At 39.7% G+C, this 26,386-nt stretch overlaps 1 protein-coding gene and 1 long non-coding RNA gene across 16 annotated transcripts in view; one reads left to right on the forward strand and one right to left on the reverse strand.

Annotated features, from left to right (window-relative positions):
• Positions 1 to 223: 223 nt before the first annotated feature.
• Positions 224 to 6,170, reverse strand: LOC133457304 (uncharacterized). The gene is made up of 3 exons (XR_009783855.1): positions 5,820 to 6,170; positions 799 to 981; positions 224 to 333 (listed from the first exon to the last, which is right to left on the reverse strand). It is a non-coding gene; the product is annotated as an uncharacterized LOC133457304 (long non-coding RNA).
• LOC133457303 (neural cell adhesion molecule L1-like protein) overlaps positions 5,960 to 26,386 on the forward strand; it is a 62,556-nt gene continuing 42,129 nt past the window's right edge. For 2 of the 15 annotated variants that reach the window (XM_061736414.1, XM_061736416.1), the window contains exon 1: positions 5,963 to 6,190. The gene's annotated coding sequence lies outside the window, so the exon portion shown is untranslated. Of the gene's footprint in view, positions 6,191 to 25,887; positions 26,011 to 26,386 lie in introns of those variants that run through there. The other 13 variants (XM_061736418.1, XM_061736419.1, XM_061736424.1 and 10 more) reach the window with 11 other exon arrangements.

Here is a 26,386-nt window from a genome sequence, read left to right on the forward strand (position 1 = left end):
TATCAGTCAACATTCATTCCCAGTCGGCCTCCTTTTAGCACCTATTGCAAGGCTTTTATCTTCTTGAGCTGCAAACACTGCGTTACATAATTTGTCGCTAGTACAACAGAAACTTGAGTGAAGCTTCTTGATGTTCCAAGAGTTTTATGCGCATTAGGAAGCGTTATTAAAGTACGGGTGCAGTGAAAGAACGCTTTACATTCGGTACTTTTGCATGTCTTCTTCATTAACAGCATTTCTCGGCACTCCACGTCTTAGTTGTGGCTGTGATCTGCAGGTCTGACATCTGAGGATTTGGTTGAATCAGACTCTAGCCATGAAAACACCACACCTCTAAAAAAAAAGAAAAAAGGAATTACTTATGTAGAGGATTTTCCATGCACAATAGTTCGTTCTGGGTCACCGATGTTCATGGAAGCACTGCAGTTATAGAGTTATGACAGCTTTGCAAAAGCCAAAAGGTGGAGTTTGAAGAAGACAGGAACACTGAAGGGAACATTTTGGAGGCCTGGGGGAGAAACCTCTACAGACTTCCATTCTGAGATTTTCACTTAATCAAATAATTAAATTGAAATATACATTTGTATTGTCTTTAGTCTTTACTTCACCCAGTATATTGCAGTTAAAAAAAATAACTCTGGACATTGTATATCATGTGACACAACTGATTACACACATGCAACGTGAAAGAGATGTATTTTCAATTAAAAAGCTACCAAAAAGGCTTCTTTGTTTCATTACTAGTCATTTTAAGGCATTTCTGAATTACAGTGCAGAAGAATGCTGTCCAGTGGTTACCCATGCTCCTTTTTTCATCAGCGCTTGATATATTTGATAATGTGATTACGACCTCTCAGCCCCCGGGAACCTTGAGCCTTTAAAGATTTCAAACACTTCTCTCGACTGCTGCTGCAGTTTTCAAGAGCGAGTTGAGGACTTGTTTGGAGGAGCTGCAGAATACTTTCCTTGAGGGGAGAGAGGCTGCAGAGAAAGAAAAAACATATTTTATAACCGACAGATATCGCCAAAGAAAGTTCCCCCATTGATAAATTCTCTTGAGACAATTATTTTCAGTGACATATACACTTCCTTGAAATGTTTAAAATGCAAATGATGTATAATCTATGTAAAGATGCCCAAAAGTGAAAGCCTTTAGTCTGGTGATGGACCTTTCCAGGATCTATCCTGTCTTCCCCCCTGATGAGAGCTGGGAGAGGGTCCAGCAACTCCAGACAAAATTCGTGGTTCATTTTGTTGACATATTAAGTTAGTGATTTTATGAAAGTGGAATTTACATATGCTTTGACATTACCAGAAAAAAACATCAGAAAATGCCAGCAACAGTCAGGAAAATGAGCCACGCTGCTATGAGTGAGAACTGAAAAACAAATAACAAAAAAAGAAAAAGTCCCTCTGATCACGACCTTTAGAACACAGATGGGAGTAAAAGTCTGGTGCTGAAGAATTCAGAATATTAGAAAAACAAGAAAATGGCCTTTAAAAGATCGATACATGACATTTAACCCGTAATAAAGCAGAAATCAACTTCCTGCTGTTTGAAAGTAAAGTCCTGTCATGATGTTTGTACCTCTGGGAATAGTCCCTCAGCCACTGCGTGTCTTCAAAGCTTATTTCTTTCTGTCATGTAATTCGTTTTATATTTAATTCAAGTATACAATATTTTATGACAGAGTGGCTGAAATATGGCATGATAAAGGAAAAGAATCTCAGGAACTAAATCTGTAATATTTGACACCAGTAAATGAAATATAGCCACCACACCAGTATAGAAAGTATAACTTTTCTTCAATAAATTAAACATTTTAGGTATTCAAAAACAAAGGAAACACTACCATGGACTACTCGATGGAGACAAATCAGTAGAGTCCTGTTTGGACATAAATCTGAACTTCCCACTTCAGATACATCAACTTGAATTTTTAAACCTGTCATAAAAAAAAAAAACATCAAGAAACAGTGTTTGCAATTTTTTATCCTAATATATTTGATGGATTTGAAGTTAAAGCCTGGTCACATCATTTCAAATCTCTCTAGGCTTCCTAAAAGTAATGCTGTGAAAAATGCCATCTCCTCATTGTGCTCCTGCCTCCCCGGGGTGCACTGCAATATCAGATATCACTAGGTGGCATTGTTACACCACAGGAGGAAGGACTCCCAATGAACTATACATCTATTGCCATAGCAACAACATTTTCTTCACTTCTTCCACTGCGGAATAGTTTGCATGTTTCCTACGTAGTTCAAAATTCAAGACATAGGTCAGCGTGAACTACCACCAGGACTTTACATATTGATGGGAATGGATTCAACACATGAATAAATAGATTTCTGTTTATGGGAAAAGTTTGTCTTTACAACTGCTTACACTCATACAAGCAGAGGCTCAAACTTGGTGAGGAATGGGCAGATCTCACTTGTGATCAGTGATGTGCTTCGAGCTAGAGAGAAGCGTTACGCCAGGTCAAGATTATAGGTCAGTGCAGCACAATAGGCTCATAATGGAAGAAAATGTGTGAACTTTGTAGGCACCCTGGCGTCTCTCACAATAAAAAGGTTATGTCAGTGTTCAGGAACTCTAATTCACTAGTTGCTGGTGGTAATTGCAATGCATGCTTACTTCCTATCTTCCTATTGCTCTGCAATTATAATTAAACCTTGTGGGAACAAAAAACTTGGCAGTAAAGACTTTTTATAACACACACACACACACACACACACACACACACACACACGCACACACGCACGCACACACGCACACACGCACACACGCACACACGCACACACACACACACGCACACACGCACACACGCACACACGCACACACGCACACACGCACACACACACACACACACACACACACACACACACACACACACACACACACACACACACACACACACACACACACACACACACACACACACACATATATGTATGTATAAATGCCATATACACCTACTCATTCTAAATGGGCCCAAGCATTTGACTGGTAGAGCATACATTGTGTTGTTTATTATTTTTTTAATTCATTGTATCTGCATGTGAGACAGGAAATGAAACATTTTATTAGGGTAAAACGCCAGGAGTGGTTGCCCATATGTGCTGAAAATAAACTAAAATATAAAGTTCCACTAATAGTCAAACTGTTGGGTGCATTTATTTATCTAATTTGCTTTATTTATGATTTTTTTCCATTTTTTTTTTTACCTTTTACCTTTCTTAAAATAATCCAAATTTGACGTGTCTCTGCTGAATCTTTCCCTGGTGATAAAATGAGTTACTGCTGCTTCACGTGTCTCTCTTTTGAGGTAATTTAATGAACGACTATATAAACCATCTGTCCAGCCATTATTCATATCCACTTCAATCCCTTTCAGTGTGGCGGGGGGTCTGCTGGAGCCCATCCTGGCCTTCATTAGGTAAAAGGCAGGGTGTACCCTGGACAGATCACCAGTCCACCGTGGGGCTCGCGCTGGTTCACACATGTGAGTCACATCTGATGGTTTGGCGGTGCTTTCATCATACCATAAAACGATGAATTAAATGTGCATAAGAAAGCTGGTGTTTTGACACAGCATTGACACCACCTTTCTGTGAAAATTGATGGTAATTTGGCTGTGACAGTGGTAGTTATCAGTTCTTTGCGCAGGCAAAACAGTGCTTTAGAATAAATGGAGCAATATTATGAGCCCTGCTCGGATGGGTTGTTTCTGCCATTGAGAAAAGCTAGATGCTAGTTAGAGGGATTTACTTAAAAAACAAACAAACAGTAGCCTAAGCACACCACCTCACAAGCACAATGCACACCGGATTCACCCACTATCTCTGCCACTTCTCTCCAGTCTCTGCTCCTGAATTTTGTGTTATGATATCGCCACAAAGTCTGATGTGAGACAGACTGACTGCACATGGCGGTAACCAGCGCTACGCTCTTTGGCCTGCTAGTTCCCCACCCCTTGCACACTTTGCAGTAGATTAGCACTCTGGCTGCATCGTTCGCTTGACCGATGCTCATGTCGGAGCGTGAATTGTGAAACTTTTCTGGACTTCAGTGCAGCAACACTTGACGTCACCCCATTCCAAGTCAATGAACAGCAAAGCTGTTGATGTCTCAAATGCATACCTGCGAGTCTATGGACGGACAAACAACCCCACACTCTCACACTCATCCCCAAGACACTTTAGAGTCACAACTTAGCTGTACACATTTGCTTTAGGACTGTGAGAAAATCCACACGAGCACAGAGAGAACATGGAAAACCCACCGGAAGATCATTTATCGTTTTATTGTTCATTTATCTATCTATTTGACACATTTTGTCTTATGTGAAGAAGATGCTTTATTTTTTATTATTTATTTTATTATTTTTTAAAAGGGATATTCCACTGAATCTCGTATAACAAACATATAACAAATTCAATATATATGAATCATATTGCAGAAATAGATACTGGAATGCCTACAACTTATGGCCTGTATGTTTAACAGACAAGGTGTGTGTTAAACACACATGTGTTTCTATAAGTCAAAGCAGGATTGACGTCATTACTCACCAACAGCATCTCCCATTCAGCATGTGCAAATCTTTTTGTGTTCATCTCTTGGAAAGTCTGAGACATTATCTGCATTTCGCGTGTTTTCAAAGAGGAGACAAAGGCGGATCAGCTGGCAGGATGTTTTAAGTGTTTTGCAGAAGAGTACACCTCACATTCTTCAGGCTTTGTGCTCATGGGATTCGTGCGTTCGTGCATGGAGCTGCTTTGAGAGAAATGTGGGTGTGGAGTAAGACTGCACAAACAGATGCAGGTGTGTTTTACCTTCACTCAATATCCTTCACAAACTCATAGAAGCGGCTGCACATTTCCAGTGAAATTACAAATTTGAATTTGATGGACGTGATTAAATCGGGATAAAGGGAGTTTGATTGGAGAATGTAGAGGTTTGGGCTGTTTTATCTTCCACACCGCAGGTATATAGTAGCCAGTACTCGAGTTGTAAAAAAAAATCAGGGGGGATGGTGGATTTTATCATATGGGGACAGATAATTTGTGCTGAATACAAATAATATAATATATTACAAATAATAGAACTGACCAAAACACCTGCAGAAACACTGCAGGAATGACATAGCAGCAGTTAAATGCAGCCTTCTGTAAGCTTTAAATATCCACTGGGCTTACATGAAATACATCAAAACACAACAATAAAGAACAGTTTTCTGAATTTATCAATATGACTCTGTCCTTCACAGGATAAGTAAAATGGATCACTGCAAAAACTCAAAATCTTAACAAGAATATTTGTCTTATTTCTAGTTAATATGTCTCATTTAAGTAAAAAAAATCTCATTACACTTAAAACAAGACTCATCACTGGAAAAAACAACAATTTTCTACCTGTTTCAAGTAGATTTTCACTTGAAATAAGTAGAAAAATCTGTCAGTGGAAGATTTTTTTGCTTGTAATGAGAAGATAAATCTTGTCCCACTGGCAGATTTTTCTACTTATTTCAAGTGAAAATGTACTTGAAACAGGTGAAAATTGTCAAATAAGTTATTTTTCTGGTGTTATTTTTCTGGTGATGACTCTAAATGTTGAAATAGCAGTAAAACCACATTCATTGTTGAAATGACATAAGGGATGGAAAGGAGGGATGGCAGTTTTACAGGGGGGATGATTTGGACCGTTTTTATTTCAGGGGGGATGCCATCCCCCCTCATCCCCCCCCAACTCCAGTACTGATAGTAGCTATACAAGGGAAGCGCACGCATGAGGGCACCAGAAAAGCTTTGCGTACCTGCATATTTTACGCAAATCCTACACATGCCGAGCGTAGTATGTTACAGCCGTCATTCGTCCTTTGACCTCAGCTCTCCAAAATAGAGGGACGACCTTGTGGAGACTTGAGTCACAGTTGCAGTTGTTGACAGCGCACTTTTGGCTGTCGCTCAGAAGTTTAATGACGCTGCGCGACCGAGGTTAAAAGAACGCACTTAACTTGTGGCAAGATTTTTATCGTCTCGATACATTTGGCGTGCCATCCTCTTGGGGTGTAAAAGCTCTCATCATGTTCGACATATGAACAAGCCGACCCTCCCCTTAGAAAACCTGACTAAAAACAATCCGTCGGACTGGCTCCTGTCACCTCTCCAGCTGCTCGGCTTGTGGGTGAGTTGCGCAGCACCAGTACTGTTGTTTAAAGCCTTAATTATGGTTCTGCGTTGAATCGACGCAGAACCTACGCCGTAGGGTACGGCGTACTTGCGCGTCGCGCGTACCTTACGCTGTAGGCTCTGCGTTGGTGTAACGCGGAACCATAAATCAGCCTTAACTTTCAGACTTCAGACCAGTGGCGTCAATTCAGTGGAAGCTAAGGTGTGGCAAGGTTACGAGTCACAGAACTTAACTAGAGTATCAATCAACACGTCCAGCAAATACTCATCACAGAAGTCTGCTATGTAGCTTATCCGTGTGGTCAAGAACATTGGAACTTTTTTAAATGTTTTAAATTAAAAAAGTCTCGCTCACTGCAAAAACTCAAAATCTTACCAGGAATATTTGTCTTATTTCTAGTTAAAATGTCTCATCTTTAGTCAGAAAATCTCATTACACTTAGAACAAGATTCATTACCAGAAAATAACTTGTTATTTGACCATTTTCACCTGTTTCAAGTACATTTTCACTTGAAATAAGTAGAAAAATCTGCCTGTGGGACAAGATTTATCTTCTCATTACAAGCAAAAGAATCTTGTTCCACTGGCAGATTTTTCCACTTATTTTACAGTAAGTGAAAATCTACTTGAAACAGGTGAAAATGGTTGTTTTTGAGTCTTGTCTTAAATGTAATGAGATTTTTTTTTTTACTAAAAATTAGACATTTTAACTAGAAATAAGACAAATATTCTTGTTAAGATTTTGAGTTTTTGCAGTGTATAATAACTAGTGAAATCGATCATGTTGTTCTGAATTGCATTTGTAGTTATTCTATATGTACCGGTATTAAGTAATAGAATAATCAATACAAATAGACACAGAGTAATTCCATAAATGTATTAAAAAAACAAACATTTACATTTTCCCTTGAAGCCGAGGTGTGGCGGCTGCCATACCTTGCCATACCCAATTGACGCCCCTGCTTCAGACATAAAGGGAACACTATGCTTTGTCATTAATGCATAATGAAGCAAGTCTTATGCAAGGATCAAATCAAAACGTTCAGCTAAAGACTTTTACCTGTCAGGTGTAGCCAGAAAAGCCAAAATGCAAAGGTTTTGTGTCTCCAGCAGAAAAAAAAAGTATCAATAAACCCATGTAATTAGAGTTCTTGGTTGAATGTGTGTGGTTACATCTGTTAAAACCTCAGACTTGTGGTTGATTCAGTGCAGTCATAATGGACCCACAGTTCCTGATGAAACTGTGTGGCTGCTCTGAGAGTGAAGGCCATCACGGTGGTTGACAGACCGCAGTGCTTTTAGTAAAAGCCTGTGAGGCTGGGCTCTTCAGGAGTCTGTTGCTTTGGCTCAAGTGTCTTTCTTCATGTGATCCAGTTTAGGTCAAAGGGGATCATTAGTGGATTCTGGGATTTGCTCCATGTGTGGAGTTGTTTGGATCGAGCCTGCAGTAAATTCATTTAAAGAGAAGCTGGCTGTCACGTTAGAGCAGGATCAGCTTTTGTACACATCCCGTTTGCAGTGAGATCTCTTTCAGATTCTCATTATTTGGAGTCTCCGGGGTCATTACGTGTTATGTTACATAGGCATTCAGTATTGTGAAAATGTGAGCGAACCAGTGGTGGGTGTTTGGTAATACAGAGTAGGAACACTGTCAGTTTCAGAAAATGGTGTGTTTACGGACATAAACATAATTTTCACTTGATATATTTGAGTCAATTGGGAATTACTGTGGAGTGTTTTGACTGTAGAGCAAAACATGTTAATTTGCTGCTTTTCTTTTCAAGAGATGTTATAATGCAGAGATTTGGGTTTTTAGTTAGCCATACAAAGCAGTTTGATTTGATTACTTAAAGCTCTGAGGCTGTTTTCTGCATTTTTGAATGTCAAACAAACAAAGTTAAACAATTATAAGCCGATTAAGGAGCATACTTTTGAGGTGCATATTGATTTTTAATACCTGCGCTCCGTTTCCATCTGTTACAGCAGTACAATACTTATTTTGTATCACTACAAATATGATGTAATGTTGTAATTGTTTGTTTTTGCAGTGCTGATTCTTTAGGTAAAGTCTCTAAATGATACTAAAACATAACACTTTAACTGTGGGACTAAATTTTGAAAAGTATGAGAATTAAATTCAGAAGACTTTTTTTATGTGTCGCAGTTCAGAAAACAGATTACACTCCCACTCACCACAAAAATGTTGTCATTTAAAAGTTGAAATCTGACATTTATCGTATTAATCTCTCTGAAAGTGTAGGATAACCCAGAATAAGAGTGGCAGTGATGGACCTGTGGAAACTTCCTGAGAGGGATCTGTCGTGAACTGTGCTCTCCCTTTAACTTTCCGCACTACACTGGAATGTTGCCTTAGCTGCAGTTATTGGAATGCTGACGAATCCGCGTCTTCTTTGTGATCTGCTATGTTGTTGTGGGTTGATTGAATTCCTCTGTCGCAAGTCACCTTGGATAAAAGCGTCTGCTACATGTAATGTAATGTAATTTACACCTACAAATGCTGCTAACGGTCTACTTCATGGTAAATAGAGAGATCTAACGGGGAAAACAACAAAACAAATACCTTCCATTTAAATTCAAACAAGAAAAGTGCAAGAAATCCAAAATGTGTTTGATGACGCACTCACACTAGACAAGCTGTTTTTTTTAACGACTGATCCTGCCCCCGATTCCCGTGCTGGTCTGCCCTCACAATACTCTGGTCTTATACTTTTGTCAAACAGTCGACAGAAACCACTAATTTAGTGTCAAGATGGTCCATCTGAATGTGTCTAACATAATAAAACTCATAAAGCTTATGACTCACTAGCCCAATAGGATGACTAGTTGTAATACTTTAGACCATGTTGGGTCTGAACCACAGCCATGTTTAGCGTGTTGTTATCACATGGTGCGTTAAGTAAATAGTAAAAGTTGCTGTGCAACATATCAAACGCAAAATAATCCCCAAAATTCATCACAGCACTCATTCAGGGATGTAACACGTTGGGAAAAAGAGGAAACTGAAATGACACCAAAATCAAGGGGCCATCGGCCGAGCGTGCTGCACGCAATCATCTACCATAAAATTGTTGAAACCCTCCATGAACGAGGCATCTACAGAAGCAAACTGTGATTCATTAATACATTGAAATCTCCAGAAAAATCAGTGATTAGCCAGTGAACGGTGCTGACTGTTGGTTCCACAGGGGAAAATTCTGTCTCAGCCGCTCCTGATTCACGAGTGGGATAGCAGTGGGCGGCAGAGCTGGACATGTTTTTAATTTACAGTTTCATATCAGTGAGGATTGGCCTACTGGCTCCTCATCCACACAGCTCACAGTCTTGCAGCCCTGGGAGCAGTTTGGATGGAGAAATGCAGATGAAAAGAGGGGTGACGGGAGCATCTCGCCAGCTCCACAATGAACAAGAGTTTAGATGTTTTTAAATATCCCATTCAGCACAAAGGAGTCTGAATGTTGGCTATAGCGTGGTCACATCTTCTTCCTTCTGCTGTGTTGCAAAAGTCTTAAATAAATGGGTTTTGTGTGCATGATGGCAGCTTGTAACGATGTCTCAAGCCACGTTTGTTTACTCGAAGGCTGCAAGGTCTCAGAGAATCAGCATAGTGGAGAGCGGCACAGAACATATGATGGGAACACTACTGACTTTGTGGCTTTTTAAACATTTACTTGTGAGATACAGCCCTCTCACAGTCTTTCTTATGCCACTATGTTGTTAAATGAATGTCACAAGGAACTTTCATATTGCCAAATCATGCATATGATGCGCACACAACCTCATCCATGAACATGTACAACCATATCATGCCCAAGCACACTTCTTCTAACTGTGCCAGAGGCCAGAAATAGTTTGAGCATCGAACAGAGCACTTTTCCTGGCCAAATGAGTCAGACTGTAGGGGTCATTCATGCTTTGGCATGAATGTACGTGAAGGATTGTCTACTGTGAGTGCACTCTGATTTGTAACCTCTGGGGTGTTGTGGTACCACGGGGGAGGTAAATTGTAGAGAGATGAAGATGACGGCCTGCAGCATGTTTGAATATAAACTGCTCATTCGTAAGTAATGAAAATGAATTATGGGACCTGGCTCGAATGAAAACATACTTTTGAATATTACTTTGCTTTCATGTGAATAGATCACCTTAAATGTTACACACGGGATCTTTAAGAGACGGTACCATCAGTTAGTCTGTCAGCTGGCTTAATACTTTGCTCCAGAATAAATTATTGGTGTATTGACCCACATGTATATGTCAGGATAACAATTATGAAGCCAAAAGGACTCCTGCAGTTTTCTGAATCGTGGTGGTATTGGTATTCCTTTGAATTTGGCATTTCTGATTCTGCCTTGTGAAAAGTAAAACCTCTTTTATTCCCCTTTTTCTCAAAAAACCCTCTGTTGTGCAGGTGGCTTTAAACAAACAATCATAAGCTAAACAGAGCCTTCCTCATCCACCATTCACCAGCATTTTTCATTAGAAGCACATAAAAGATGAAAAAAATAAAATAATTAAATGTCAGACGGTGAGTGCGCGTCTGAGTGGAGCTCTTATGAAACAAGAGACTGAACACAAACTCACTATGGATTCACTCAGGAAATGTCATACTACAATAAAAAGGTTATCAGTGACAGTTTTAAAATCCAGCCTGAAGGATTTTTATATCATTTAGTTTTTATTGGTGAAAGGTTAAATTATACAAGGTAAAATCTCAGAAATTATAGTCATCATTCATCAAGTCATAATAAAAAAAAGGATAATTTTATAGATTACAATTTAGGTTTACAATTATCAGATAGAGGACAGAGTAAGTTTAAGGGTTCATCAAAATAACTATACCGGATATAATATGGAAAATAATGTAATATATAGTATTTCATTTGAGCAATTCTTTTTCTTTAACTACTAAATTGTATTCCTAATCCGGGTACCATATTACCTTACCTTGATTCACATTTAAAGCCTGACCCTAACTAGGTTGTGTTTTGCAGAGCAGATTGATAAATAGTAATCCAATTTCTTTAAGATTCAGGATTTCTCTATCACGGTCTGTAAATATACACTTCAATAACAAAGAGTTTCCAAAATACCGCGTTTGACTCGTGATGGACTGTCAGAAAAGTGAACAGTGCTCCAGCAGCAATAGTGACAGATGAGTAGCAGGGTCCCAGTGAATCCCCTGTAGCCTCACAGTCAGGTACAGCCAGAATATGTTGTAACATGCTAGGCATGCTGTCTCCACCTTGCTTTCCCAAACGGCCCGACAAAAAGCTAATTGCCCCCTCAGCTACCACTGTAATTGCTTAACTGGAGGCTCCTGCAGTACTAACTTAACTCCAGAGTTGACGAACTAACAAAGACACCTCTGCAATTGTGTAACTTTCCACAGTGATGCAGGATTTTGTAAGTTGCACTTTTATCGAACATTCTGCTTTGTCTAATGCATAGCTGGATTTAAAGTGCTGCCAAATGTGTTGTGACAGGCCGGAGTATATTTAGCTGCTGTCAGCATCTGAGCGACTCATTGTTATCCATTTGGGGGCAGCTAGTGCAGTGTAAGAGTCTTAGCAGGCAGGGGGTGAGTCTCTCAGCCACTTAATCAGTGGAGCGCTGGGTAGAGCAAAACCCCATGGCAATCGCTTATAGTCAACAAAATTATGGTATCAACATGAGGCCACTGCATGAAGGAACATAACATAACCTAATAATCTAATTTGGTGGTTGAAATAACCTGATCGCAAATAACTTTTCTCCTCTGTCGCCCCCCTGAGAGATTTCAGGGGGCGTAATGCCTGGATTTGTTCTCTTCTCTCTGAACAGATTTCTGTGTTGAAAGTTTGGTGATGAGGCAAACACAGCTGGAGATTCCCTTAATTAGATAAGGTAGGAAAGACGCAGTCGTTAGATGCCGTGATTAGATAAAAGTTCACTGCATGAAAGTTGCATGTAAACACGTCTTGGATGCAGCACTATATCACATTTAAAACACTCAAACTGATGCTGGACCAACAACCAACCACAAGCACACACACACGTAACAAAAAGAAAAGAAAAAAGAAAGAAAAAGCAAAATATTTCTCACTCCGCCAGAGAAGGAATATGAAAAACTGTAGCACAACAATTACATCAGTTACATATCAGTAGTGTCAGAGAAAGCAATCATATGGATTAGTTGTTTAAATGCTGTTAAATCTGATAATCTGACAGTTCTGCAGATGCGTGAATAAATTAAGCAGTCTGTGCTCTCCTGAGTCTTCTCTGGGGAAGGAAGGCAACAGCTGTCAGGAGCACATCACCACAACGGATATTTTGTGCAAACTGGATTAAAACTTATCCTTAATTTGTTAAGTTTGAACAAACGGAAATAAAGAGAGAATTGTTAAGTTTGATGAAGAATAGCAGGTGGCTCTGCTGTCTGGTCGTTCCTGTGTGGGCTGTTAATTTGGATTATGACTCTTCTTTTGCGCCATAAAAGGCCATGCAGCATTTCCCCCCCAAACATCTCACTCAGTAATCTAAAGATGGTTGCTTTAATCACAGGATGACCATGAAAGAGACGCGTATGTGTGTATTTGCTGGGAGAATTTATTGCTGTGCACTGAGGACAACCAGTCCACATTTGGAATGCTTGTGAAATATTTACTGGAGTCACTGACACACAGGAACTCACAAGCACTCGGCACCGGCGTTTAAAATAGAGTTGCCGCTGCAACAAATTGATTGCCTCTCTATCTTGTCCTGTCTGTCTTTTTTAAACACTTGCTGACAGGTTACTTAGCATCAAACTTTCACCCAACAGGGGATTCAACTTTTACTCGGTGGAAAAATAAATTCCCAGCAAACCCTTTCAGCCTAAACACTGGGCCTTTTGGTTACCATGGAGTCTGGCTTTCTGCCTCTCAGCACCAGCAGCTCCTAACTACCGAGAGCAAAGGTCGTGACCGCTCCAGCAGGCGGATGTCGGGTAAAATCAGCAGCTCACCCAGGGGGCACAAATAACTTTGAACCCCGTCTGAATTGGACGACCCCGTTTGAGGGCGGTCACGTATGCTGCCCTCAGCCTCAAAATCCACTCCCCACTCCCCGTGCTGCACTTTACGGACCTTTTGAATGAGTTTGATGGACAATAGGCTGCATTCCTCCTTGCGAGAGAGGAACATGGTTTGTTGGCACATGAAATGCTCGCCAAAGCATTCATAAGGACTCTCGCTTTTGAACAGCGCCCTCAACATTAAGCACTTCCATCTAAGACAAACGCTTTGAGACAGAACGATGGAAATAAGTTGCTGCAGTGCATCACCTCGTTGTCTGTGATAGCATTTCCCAGTTGCCAGGAAACGGGGTAAGCATCATTATGTGTGGGCACCCCTGAAGATTCATCAGTGATTCATTATTTTGTCCTGTCATGTCTCACAATCAAAAACACTTGTCTAAGGAAATGTTGGGATGTTCCCAACAATGGGTACTTAGCCATGAATATTGCTTAGAGACAACTGGTGTTATACAAAAAGTAAACTAAATCCATGTTCATACATGTCCCACGGCTCTGAAGCTGGTAGCATTGCAGCGGGAACCACAACAGATTCCCACCATTGATAAGAGCACGCTCTCCACTTGTAGAGCTTAAGCTCTTCCTCCTTTTTTCTCCATTTCTCATGTCTCTGCCCCTTTTCAACATGGCTCATTTTACTGTATGAGCATGAGGAATAAATTTGGACACAAACATGTGTTCAAATCTCTGAAATAACTAAAAATACTATATTAGATACAAAGTAAATGTAAAAGAACCTGAGTAATCATTTTACCGAAACAAAGGTTCTGGAGCTTAAATTAAATATGTTATCCGTAAAAATGCAATAAACACACAAACGAACAACAGCTTGAACCAGTTATGGTTAAAAAGAATCATGCCAGTTAAAGTGGCGCAAAATACATTTACCGTAGCAATTTTTCGCTCAGAGGATCTTCCTGTAGGTGTATTTTCATGCTACTATGTAAAATTGACTTGGGCTTTGTCTCTTGCTTGTTTATGCTCCAGTTGCCCGTTCAGAAAGAAGGCAAAACCCACTCATGAAGCAGCACGGTGCTCTGTCTGAATGTGTCCAAATCTCTGAAGCAGGCATGACTACAACCTGCCAGTCCCTCCAGTATGATTAGCAGTACTCCTCCAAATCAAGTTACCCCTTGATGTGGTAACTTAAAGACATAATAAATGTTGCTCTGCGAGATATCACACAAGTATCCGCCCTCATTCAACAGAGCATTCAATCACGAATTTGACGAAGGTCAAAAAAAGATGAAAAGAATCTGGAATGATAACAAAATGAAGCAACGGCTGGTTACCTGTGCCAAAGCAAACATGTTTACGCAGATAGGTGATGCAGATGCAGACATCTATTATGAAATTGTTCACTCCATGAAAGAGGCGTCTACTGAAGCAAATTACAAGCAATTTTTACACTGAAATCACTTTCATACATTTCATACATTTTGATACATTGAAATCCTGGTGATACACGATCACCACAACAGTGATGGACGTTGCTTAAGCAGCAGTGGACAAATGAGCTCCATATGGGACAACAGCCTGGTTTCTCAGTGGGAAGAGCTGCTGACTTGTGGGATCAGCACCGCAGGAGTGGGTCAATCAGTTTGTGTTGCTGAGTCTTACAAGTGTTTCCATGGTTACATTTCATCCCTCCTGCTGTGTTGCAAAAGTGTTAAATGAACAGATTTTTTATCTGAAAGTGGTTAAATTTTCTCCTCCTTCATTGCTTTCTTGAGTCGTATCATCTAAGCCAGTGATATTAGTGAGGCGATCCCTGAATATGCCCCAGAAACCTTCTGTGTTGAGACAACAAGATGAATGGGGGTGCAGGTGTGTCCTGAGTGATCAGATCTGAATCTGTACCAGAATGTGTTCAGATAGTGTTGGTCACTTGTGATCAAATTGCCTCTCGGAGGCATTTTGACAGGCTGTTCTATGATGACCACTGTATAGCTCTGTGAGCTAGTTTCATTGTTGATGTATGAAAAAGTGCCAGAAAACAATATGCAGCTGTTGCTCGAGATGACAAAGATGGTAGTTCAACGTTATTTTGGACAGTTTTATGGTAGTAAGGGATGGAGACCGTGGGAGCTATATGTCTGTGCCCTTATTGATTGGGTGTTGGAAATCTTGTTAAAAGGGAATGTCTTAAAAACAAGCTTTTGATTTTTTTTTTGCTAAATAAATTAGAAATTGAACCTCTGAGCCATGTCTTTAGCATCCTGGTCTCTAACATCATTATCTATGCAGGATTCTGAGTGGGCGGGGCTATGATAATGAGGCACTGTAGATTGGCTGCCTGAATGACGCGATACACCGCTACGAAAAAATGGCGGAAGCTCCGGCCGGCGGAGTTAGTTGTGAGCGTGGTTTCACGCATCGGAGGCCAACCTATGTAAATTGCATTTTCGTTACGTAACGACGGGAGCAGAATCTGAACGGCTCGTAGAAGCCACATTACACCGGTAGGCTCATCCGGTTGGCTGTACAGACACTGCAGAGTTTGGTTGCTTTCCTCCTTCTCTGAGTTGGCAGGCTGAGGGGAGACCACTTTATATATGTTAAAGCAAGAGAAAATGTGTTTTTCATAAAAGGTCCCCGTCCCCTTTAAATGAGAGTTAAAAAGTAAAATGTTTTTATAAGGTTTGATTGAAGGCATCAAGATGATACTTGTTCTTTTTATTAACTTACCCAAAGTTCCTAAAATCCCTGTTTCTGCACTCTACATCATTAATTTTGCTCATGTACCATCGACATTTTGAACAACAGGCTCTGAACTCGGCCTCACTTTTCCTGCTGATGGAATTTTTATTCATATGCTAATGAGCTTGATTCCCATGGATTTCTCTCTCCTGTGCCACGGATATCTCCCCTTAAAATCTCTGCCCCTCCCCCTCTCCGACTTTCTGTCTCCATTTGTTTCTCTCAAGTCCACCTCAGTTTTCGTTGGGGTAACAACCTGACTCACTGTAATCTCACTGTAATCTCTAATATTTTTTTGTGGGAAAATCCGGCGCTACCTTTAGAGCAGAGGCTGATAAGCATCTGTGCTGATATCGTGGCATGTAAACCACCTGGCAAATCAGCTGGAATCTCTCCTCAAGTCTGAAATGCTTATTTCAAAAGAATAAATAAAGATATTGTTCTTTGAAAAAATATTTCAGATAAAAATTGTTTGGTAAGTTGATGTTGGCTTTGTTGTGGAGATAGTTTAGATGTTTAAAATGTTAAATAGCTTACTTTTTGTACCCTGTGAAGAATCTTTAATGACTAAAACTAAATAGCTTAATGGTAGTGAAGTGTATCCAAAAAATATTCCTTTCTTTTTGACAGAGTAGCAGAATGAAAAAGAGGTGTAACCGTGAAACACAGAGGTGGGAGTGGTATGATATGGGGCTGCATGAGTGCAAAAATCATGAAAAGATGATGACATACAGTAACTGCATCCAGATATACTGTAGCAAAATACTGACTGAGAAGAATTGGAAGAGAAATATTCGAACAAGATGATTTTTTGATGGAAGAATTTTTAAAGATGGAAACAATGGAGCCAGACCTTGCTAACTATGTTCCTTGACTTGAATCCAGAAGAAAACCTTTTAAAATACTTAAAGAAGTATAAAAGCACATCCTGTCGAACATAAACACGTTAGCACTGTCAGCAAATGTCAGACTTATTTATAATAATGCAATGAGCTCTAGTTATTTGGCTGTTCTGCTAGATGTAATTACTCTGTTTTATTATTTTATACATAAAGGCTAATTCTATTGAGGTTACCTGGAATTAACCTATTGAGAAATTGTGAAATTCTCAAATATTTGGCATCTAAAAAGTGGTGTCCTCATTTCTGTTGTGTTGTATGGGTTTTGTTGTACAAGTGCTGCAAAACACTAATAGACTCAATGTTTTTTTTGTTTTTATTTTGAGGTTTCATTTCTTATTCTTAAGTTTTTTACCAGTTCTTCAGTTCTTTCTCTTGCTTAAAAAGTGAAAAATCATTTGTGAAAATCACATTTGACAAAGATAATTACCTTTTGTTATACACTTCCATGGAACATGATCTGGACGGCTGAGAACCTGTTTAGGGGTTTTTAGTAGAGTCTTGTAATAACTGTATGTTTCATTTATGCTTACAGCGGCAGTAGCTTTGTGTGAGAAACTGGCATATTAACAAAACATTAGTCAGCAGAGTTGCCACAGGGCATACTATACCCTAGATTTATTGCTAATAGGTTTTACTCAATACTTGCTTGCTTTGAATGTGAGACCAGCCACAGTGTTTAGTCACAGCCTGCAAACTTGTTTGATATCAACCTCTTGCGATTATAGTTCATGTGTCATGAGCTGTGCCTGTTATGATATGGAAAACTGTCAAGCGGTGACTCATCTGCATAGGGGTTGATTTGGGCCATCTTGTCCCTCAGAACATTTTTTTTTCCTCTACTCTGGTACTTCCCTTTATACACCAACTTCCAACCCAGCACAGCAGAGCCCCAAACACATTCTTTAATAGAGCCTTTCAATTAAAAGCACAAACCAGAACAAATACTTTCATTCACGGTGATCCAAAAATGCAAATGAAGCAAGGCCCTAACACTTCCACAATGGTACCCCTGTCATAGGTCTGTATCCAACAGCAGTGATGATACTGCTCACACAGGGTGATGCAACTTACAGCTTCAGTGGTTGTTGTCCCAAGAATAATTTAGACCTACCCAGGCAGGGAATCTCTTCAAGTACCCCTGGCTCTGAGCCCTAGTGTTGATGTAACAGAAAACACGAGTGAAACCTGATGAAAAGCAGGAAGTGAAAATTACTTCTTTAAAACTGGACATGAAATCCCTCAGCCATTGGTGCTGTCACCATGTTTCATGTTTCATGTATTTTGTTAATGCAGAATTGTTTGTTTCATGTTTCACTTTCATTGTCTGGCATGCATGTTGCAATCATTAAAAACAAAATGAAGCTGTTACTTGCAGTTGTGTTAGTGCTCCAGTGTCTGTGCTGATAATGTTAGATGAGAAATACTTGTCTGAGGATAATGAATATTGTTGGATCAAAACTTTGTACGTCATGGGCTTTATGGGATTACCGAAGTAGCACTTGTACAACAAATTATCAGATAAAGCCAAATAGATTTCCGAAGCACCATTTTAGTTTAGCCTCGATGCAAATATGAGTCACTGGTCCGTTGTGTTCATCGCACACTGTTGGGAGTGGGAGCCTTGTTCCGTTTCTTGTTTCAAATGTCTGTATTTATCTGACTCATTTGTTTTTCAAAGCTTGCTGCAGATATAATTATGTTTGAGAAAAAGCTTTGGGGTGGACTTTAAGGTAACTTGTGAGCATTATTCTCTCAACATGTTGCAACAAATGCTTGAAATCTCATTTAATGCCAGCTCAACATCGGTGGGCACAGAAGAGATGTATTTAATCCATTGGATGAATTTTGTAAATATGCAGCAGGGACAACCCAAATTACCTTTACTGATTTTTCGCTTCTTTATTTGATGTACATGAATCCTGCAGATTATGCCTGACACCTCTAAATCTTGTACACAAGCACAGAACTTAAGACTCGTTTCATCTAGACAAATAGGAGTTAAAGTGGAAAGATTACTCTTCATCCGCTGTTTGTCTTGACTTTGAAAACTGCGGGTGCAAACAGAAACATTGCTGTTTTGAACATCCATAACCGGTGTTTTCTGGCATTTAAGAGGCAGTGAATGAGGACATATCGTGAGAGAGTGATTACAAAATTTGTACATGACACAAGACCAGGCAAGTTTTCAACCACATGTATGATGCCCTTTCTATGCTCTGAAGTTGTTGATGGTTTTAATATGTTCAAAGGATTTTTTCTACTCATGCACTTTAGAGTCATGAAGTAAATAGATAAGAATCTAAAAAAGGTAAATAAATATATACATGCATTTTTAAAGGCCTGGCTCGAAGAAAGGGTTTGATCTCCATGGCTAGATTTCACATCCATGACAACTGGAGGAGGTAGGAGGTGAATTTTTACATACCACATCAAGTCAAATTATATAAAGCCATGAATATGCATAATTAGGGGAATAGTGTGTTTTAATAGCTTCATCGTTTTTAAATTAAAGCTTATATGGATCCTAATGCTGTTAACTGCATTAGGTTTACTAAGTTTACCAAGGATAAACATAAGGAAAATGTTTATTAGTCATTCATTGGGAAAATTTTACTTAGCAAAGCAGCCTGAAGCAGCTATCTTCACTCCTGTTTGACTGCTAGCGGAAGCAAACTAAAAGATAACAACTGGACTGTCTCGAGCTCATTGGGTTGAACAACTTTCACCTTGGAACATTTCAGGACCCTTCCATCTGGACAATGTATCAGTGCAAACTGGCACAAACCAGCGCAGCCCCGCCAGGTCTGATTCTGCTATGGCAGCACTCGTTTCTGAAGTTGACATCTGAAATGAGGATTTTTGAACAGATTTGATCAGAATAAATGTAAGAAAACATGAATTGGTATCGTAGCTTAAAGCTAGGCAAGCTAAAATCGCTAACTTAAAAGGTTGTTGTGTTGTAGCTAATTTCTTCTGCTTGTTCTTCCTATTTGACACTTTTTGGATTAACTTGGGTCAGGTATTTACTACCAAGATGGCACCGTGCAGACATCATTTAAGGTGAAAAAGAGGCTTTAAAAACACTGTTCAGAAATCCAGTGGGTGGTGTATAGAAAGTCTTCCCAGTTATTTTTATCAAGCATCTGAAGGACATGGTGTTGTTAGTATTTCAATATCACCCTCAAGAATGATTTCAAGTTCGATTGCATTTTCCTGAAATAATAATGTTAAAGCTTTTGCAGACTTGTTTAAAATAGGACCGCACTGCTACAAGTTGGTTCAAAACACCAATCCTACAATCTGTTTGTGACTTTATCAATCCACATGAATCCCTCTTTAGACCTTAAAGATGATCACATAATCAAATTACCAGCTTAGTTTTAGACCATAAAGCGTATTGTTGCTCCCTTGTTTCCCTGTATACAGCAGTCATGAACAATATGTCACCCTTAACGAGAGTGTGTAGACCTTCTCATGGCTGCGGTGTCAGAGGAGAGGAAGTGGAACTGTTTGTTTCTAAACTTGGTCAATGATGCCAGCTGCAAGTGCTTAACCTCCTGAATGCCACCTTTTGTCACTCCACAACTACGACAGACATGCTTCTATAGTGATTCATATTCTTAAAACCAGCGTTAATCAGAGGACAGTTGACTCCACATTTTCTGTGAAGGATTTGCTGGAAAAGAGAAAAAGTAAGAAAAAAGTGGAGGACAACTGTTTACAGGAAACACTAAACCTGCATATTAGGAATTCGCAGTTGTCGTCACATGCTCTGTGTTTGCGTGCAGGGCAGGCTCCTGTTTAAAAAGCTCCTCTATGTCATTCCACTAATCACAGTGTTCCAGCGAAGGAAACATTTAAACTCCTGCTGAGTGAGCCTTGATGAGTAACTTTTACAAACCTCCACACCCCTCTTGCCCTCTGCAAATAACATTCACCTGAAAACATGGAGGAATTAAACTACTTTTCTGACATTAAAACAAATGAAAATGCATTAATTAGTTAAAAACATATTCGTTATTCCACATTTTAATTACCAGTAGAGAACGGTGAGGCTCAGAATACAAACTCCATGTGCATGAGTGAAATAATGTGTAACATTAGCGTGGTAGAAGAATAAAAATGCCCCAAGTGTTTCTTCAGTGCTGCTGACAGCATGTTGTGCAAGCTTCAGTTATTTTCTGCAGGAGTGTGCCTTTGTTGTGAAATAAAAGTTACTACACGCTTATGGTTTGAACCTGTTCTGCCTGTAAACAAAGTAAGAGTGTAGCAACTCCGTTTCTGCAGAATACTGGAAACACAGGTTTGCTGCTAATGGAGAGTCGCTTGGGGGCTTTTGAGGCATGCATGATTAGAAACTTTGTTTGGAGGACCGACAGACAAATAAGTGGCACGTCAAGGCACTGACATTTAATTATAAGTTCAGGGGAAGAGTATTGTTTAAGGGAAGACATCCTTTTTAAGCAGTTTATCCCACATGACACTCTACTAATGCCTGTATTGCAACATTGTGAAGATGTTTTTTTCTTCTTCTAATCAAAACTTCTATTTAGGTAAGAGTAAAATCCCATCAGAGATACACAGTATAATCATCAGTCAGCATCTGGCAAAACCCAAAGATCAGTCAAGACTGGATGCTCAACAAGTCACTAATAGTAAATCTTAAGAAAGCATACAATCTGGTAAGGACTATTCCTCGTATTAAAGAAAATTACGATAAAAACCTTTTTGGGGATTACACTTGTTACTCATTATACAGCTCTCATATGTGGTTATGTTTTCTAGTCTCTGTTTATCCAAAACCATAATCCTTTCAACAATCAAGCTTTAAGGACTATACCTAATCAAACATTCATCAAAAATGGGACTAAGTCTAAAAAGCCATTTAAAAATAAGGAAAAAAAAGGTCTAGAAATAATAATAATATGAGAAGACCTAATGGTAACAGACTCTTGGTCCTCAGTGTTTGACTTAAGCAATTCAAAATTAATGACTTTTTGATTAGCTTTAGCTATGTTATAATAATACTTTTTTCTTGCATAATCAGAGTAAAAAGCCCTCACACACGCATGCTGACTTTTCTGAGAAAGCTAAAAAAAATGTGCAACCTATTAAAGGGAAAGTTATTTGCATTTGTTTATGAGTAGACTTTCTCCTTGCCTTGGTTGATTGTCTTTGCTTACAACAAAGCATTTGTGAGTCATTGGTCATTAATTGTGCCAACAGTCTTCGCTGCGTTTGTGGTTTAAAGCCCATATTGTAACCATGTTTCCTGTTTGCTGTGTCTTTCTATGCACACACACATTGTTGTATAATTCTCTTTCATTGGCTAGACAATGTTACAACATGGTATACTTAGAAATACAAATATTTGAGGGATAGTCCTTGCCTGTTTTGTTTTGTAATTATTTGAGGATACCACAGGCCAGGACTGCTGGGGAGGAAGAGCAACATTATAAACGTGTGGGGGTAAAGAAACCTTATTATATGATGGGAATTCACAAATGATCTGTACTTCTAATCTATTTTTAAAGAATATTAAATAAATACTTTATTAGTCATTAGCATTTGACAACATATGTATGTTGGCTGAACTATTTAGATTATATCAAAATACAGTATATCTATTAATCAATGCATGTAAACACCTAAGTCTAACTGAAATAGAACAAGACTGATCTTATCATACTAAAACTCACCCAGGTAGTCTGGTTGAAGTCGAGTTGATGCCTGCACGTGAACATTAAGTGGGACTGGAATTGGCCTATGGGTTTTTCACATGCACTGCAGTTCCCACCCTGAGCTTTGACCTGAAAAGCATTCAGAGATGTACGGAGCTGAAGTCTGTCAAATCCACTGATGGCTATGTTTCTAATTTGCTGCACCCACCTAAACCAAAGACTTACCTGTTGCTTTGCTGTTTGGCACAATAGGTCAACTAGAGGAGCCAAATACTAACCATCCTAAACTAGGCACTGAGACCACCTGTCAGGGTGGTCTGTAGCTTACCACTCCCACTCACGTGTTTGGACAAAGAAAGGCATCACTGAGCTATAGGCATAATTTGGTTAAACTGTAAATTTAAGTGTTTCTGAATGCCATCACCCCAATCAGTATTCAAGTCCCCATGCAGAACAACAGACTCCTTTCGCGGCTAACCTTCTAGCCCCTGTGGATAGACTCTTAAGAGGGTCAGAAAGAGCCAGCGCCTCTTCCTTGACCCAGAAATGCAGGAAAATCCCCCCCTTGTACACGCAAGAAAACTGCTCAGTGCTTCTCACACAGGGTGATTATAGTGGAATCAGGTGTAGCCCATCTCAAAGAGACTTGGTTGAGAATCCATGTTGTATGTTGAAGTAAGCCCACCTACAATCTAGTCGGTTTATCTAACTCCAGCAAGAGCTCAGGCTCCCTCCCCACCTACGAAGTGACATTCAATTCCATTCCTCCTGGAGGAAGATCACTCAAATCGCTGCCCATCCACATGCATCCACAGGGGAATGGTTCATCTGGTGCTTTGACCTGAATAAAAGGCCTCTCCCCCGGGGTTTATATTCATAATCAGCGTCAAGTATGAGGGTACCTAGCTGAAATCAGCATGAAGGTTTTCAATCACAATTTGTACTGGCACTGCACCTAGGACCATTTAACCCTAAGCATCTTCCCCATGGTTAGCTGGTGAATTATGAAAAAGAGGAAATGCATTGAATCAGAAATGTTCATATTTTAACATACGCCTCATCACCTAACATAAATTAACAGCAAATGTTTGGTCATCATGACCAATGAAAAATGAGCAAGGATTGTACAAATTAAAATGAATACACAACCAGCACTCTGAATACAGGCACCAAAATTAAAAAATTGATGCAACAAAGATTTTCTCCCAACAGCGTGATCACTCACAAGTCGTCAGGGGAGAAAAAACTGGGACGACCGAAACAATTTATTCTGTGAGCAAAAGAACAAAAGACACAGGACAGGAGTCATTTAACAAGCATTTGAATTACTGTATGTTGCAGTTGCAGCAGGATTCAAGAGGTTTTAAACGAGCCTTTCACCACTCATACAAAACCCCTTTTGGCTGTTTTCCTGATGCCTCAGATAGAATGCTTGTACAAATTACCTTTTGGAGAAACGCAAGGGCAAGTGCCTTGGATTTTGCCTGTGCGAAGGACATTGCATGTTACAACCTTTGCCATAAAGTATGAAAGGACACTTGATGAAATTCAAAAGCACATTCTTCTTCAAATTCACACAGGACTTTTGAAGAATAGACAAAACCCGAAAAGTATGTGCTGGCCAAGTTTATTGTCTGACTCAAATCTCTCCACAAATGTGTTCAACTGCCCCATGGTCAGAAAAGATTGAGACACTCACCAAAAAAACTCAAAGTGTTGAAAATAAATTAAAGGTGTGAATACCTGAAATAATAGTCCTGCTAAAGGGTTACAGGAACTCCTTACATACCGTATTAAATTAGACAAGACAATGCATGTTTCACAAGGCTAAAGCATTCAAAATTAATTCATTTTAGTATTTTATGCATGACATCGTAGCATGCAAAGCTTTGGATGAATGTGCAAATCCGTTAGAGGTTATGTTTCTAAGGTCTTTGCCTGTGTTTACAGGAACAATGCTCATTTAAACAGACTGGGTCCATTTGTAGTGATGACAGCGCTCATAAATGAAGTGCGAAATTATATCCAGCCTTTCTTCCAGCCACCAACAGTGAGTTCACTCTGAATTGAAGGCAGCTCTGAATATGCCACTGATCTGGTAAGCACTGCCAAAGTGAGGCTTTTTAGCTTTTACTTAATAAATAAATGAGTCGTCATGAAAGCACCTATATTCCTGTTTTGTCTGTAATTACACATTCAAATGTTCCTGCAAGCAAACAGCCTGCGCTGCTTTGTGAGAAATTGTTTGTGGGTAATGTTGCCACCGAACAAGTCAGCTCAGCTCAATTCAGGTTGAATCACATTTTGTCACTTAATTTGGCATCATAGTATTGAATGCATGTGTCAGTTTAGGAGCACTAAAAGCTTTTTCCCAGTTAATCTAAGTTTTTAAAAAAACGATGTAGGTCCTAGTTGGTGAATATGAACTTTTTCCCTGCTTGGATAATACTTGGGAATCGTGTGAGCATTATTTACCTTTGAGATGTGGTCATTAGCCCATGTGTACATTAGACCTAACTATTTTATTTATTTTTTTTTTTTTTGTACATGCAGTCTTGAATGCTCCTTTAACAGTGCAGTTTTTCACATAACCCATTTTTTTCAAATCGTTTGTGGACAATACAATTGAAGCCTTTTGATAAAACAAACATTGAATAAAAACCATCCAAAATCTTAGCAGAGAGCAGAATATCTAAACTGCTTAAAAGACTGGCAGAGAAATAGACTGAAGTGAGTCATTTCTGCAGACAAGAAGCTATATTGCTTTACAAACAACTTCCAGGGAAAAGAAAAACCAGATCTTGTCTTTTATCAACATCATCCTGCCTATTTCAGACATGTTTTCTCAAGCCTCCATCAATCAATACCCCGGAGCACTGCATGGGGATAAAAGCACATAAAAGATGTGCAGTTATGAGAGAGGATGACTCAACTCTCTTTTCAATGAAATAAAGACTCATTGCATAAAAATCACTGAGATGACGCTGGATGTTAAAGGGCATATATAGTTTTTGGAGTGCAGGATGTAAGGATCCAGGAAAAAAGGGCGAGAGAAAGTGAGACTGAGTGAAAAGGAGCGACATGCCTGTACTTCCTTTCCACCCGTTCCTTAATGCTCCCCGAGCAGCCCCGCAGTGCAGTCTTTGTCCCAGTCATTGTCACTGGCTTTCAGAGCCTCTTTGCCAAGTGAGGAGCTTTGGCGACATATGTCAGTTCAGTGAGTCTCCTGTCGCTTCTTTTAGCAGCTTGAGTGGAGGGGTGGGGAGGGAGGCGTGTCTGTGCGGCGGGGGAGAAGCAAAATGAGGTGGAGGAGGAAGGGCATATCAGAGATGTTGGTTCAAAGAGTGAAAGAGTTGCTGGAATGATCCCCTGATGGTTCTTTACTTTTATATGGACTTGTAGTGCTCCTGCCTTGGGCCTCTGCTAGAGGTAGAGGATGTAAAATGGTTCAAAATAACTGTAAGTACTGGTCACTTTAAGGAAAACTCTGACTTTAACTCTCCCTAGAAAATGCTTCCTCTCTGTAATTACTGTACATGTGTTTGAGTAGAATAAGACACAAGATGAGTCTTGTCTCACTGTGACGTCTGTTCTTTGCCAAGCTGCTGCTGTATACTAGTGAGTTTGTAGCTTGTACTTTCAAAAGAAGGGCAATGTGGAAGGGGGGGTTTGAAAGGTATGGGGGTGTCGTGTACAGCGTGCAGTGCAGTGCTTCTGGGCCAGGATTAGTGGTGTAGTAGTCACACTCTTCATGGCCCGGTCAACTAATGGATTAGGTAACAATCCCTGTGGATTTGTGTCTATGATCTGCCATGTGTTCAGGTAATAGATCCCT

This window comes from Cololabis saira, chromosome 12 (genome assembly GCF_033807715.1).
Source record: "Cololabis saira isolate AMF1-May2022 chromosome 12, fColSai1.1, whole genome shotgun sequence".
Classification (NCBI taxonomy): Eukaryota; Metazoa; Chordata; class Actinopteri; order Beloniformes; family Belonidae; genus Cololabis; species Cololabis saira.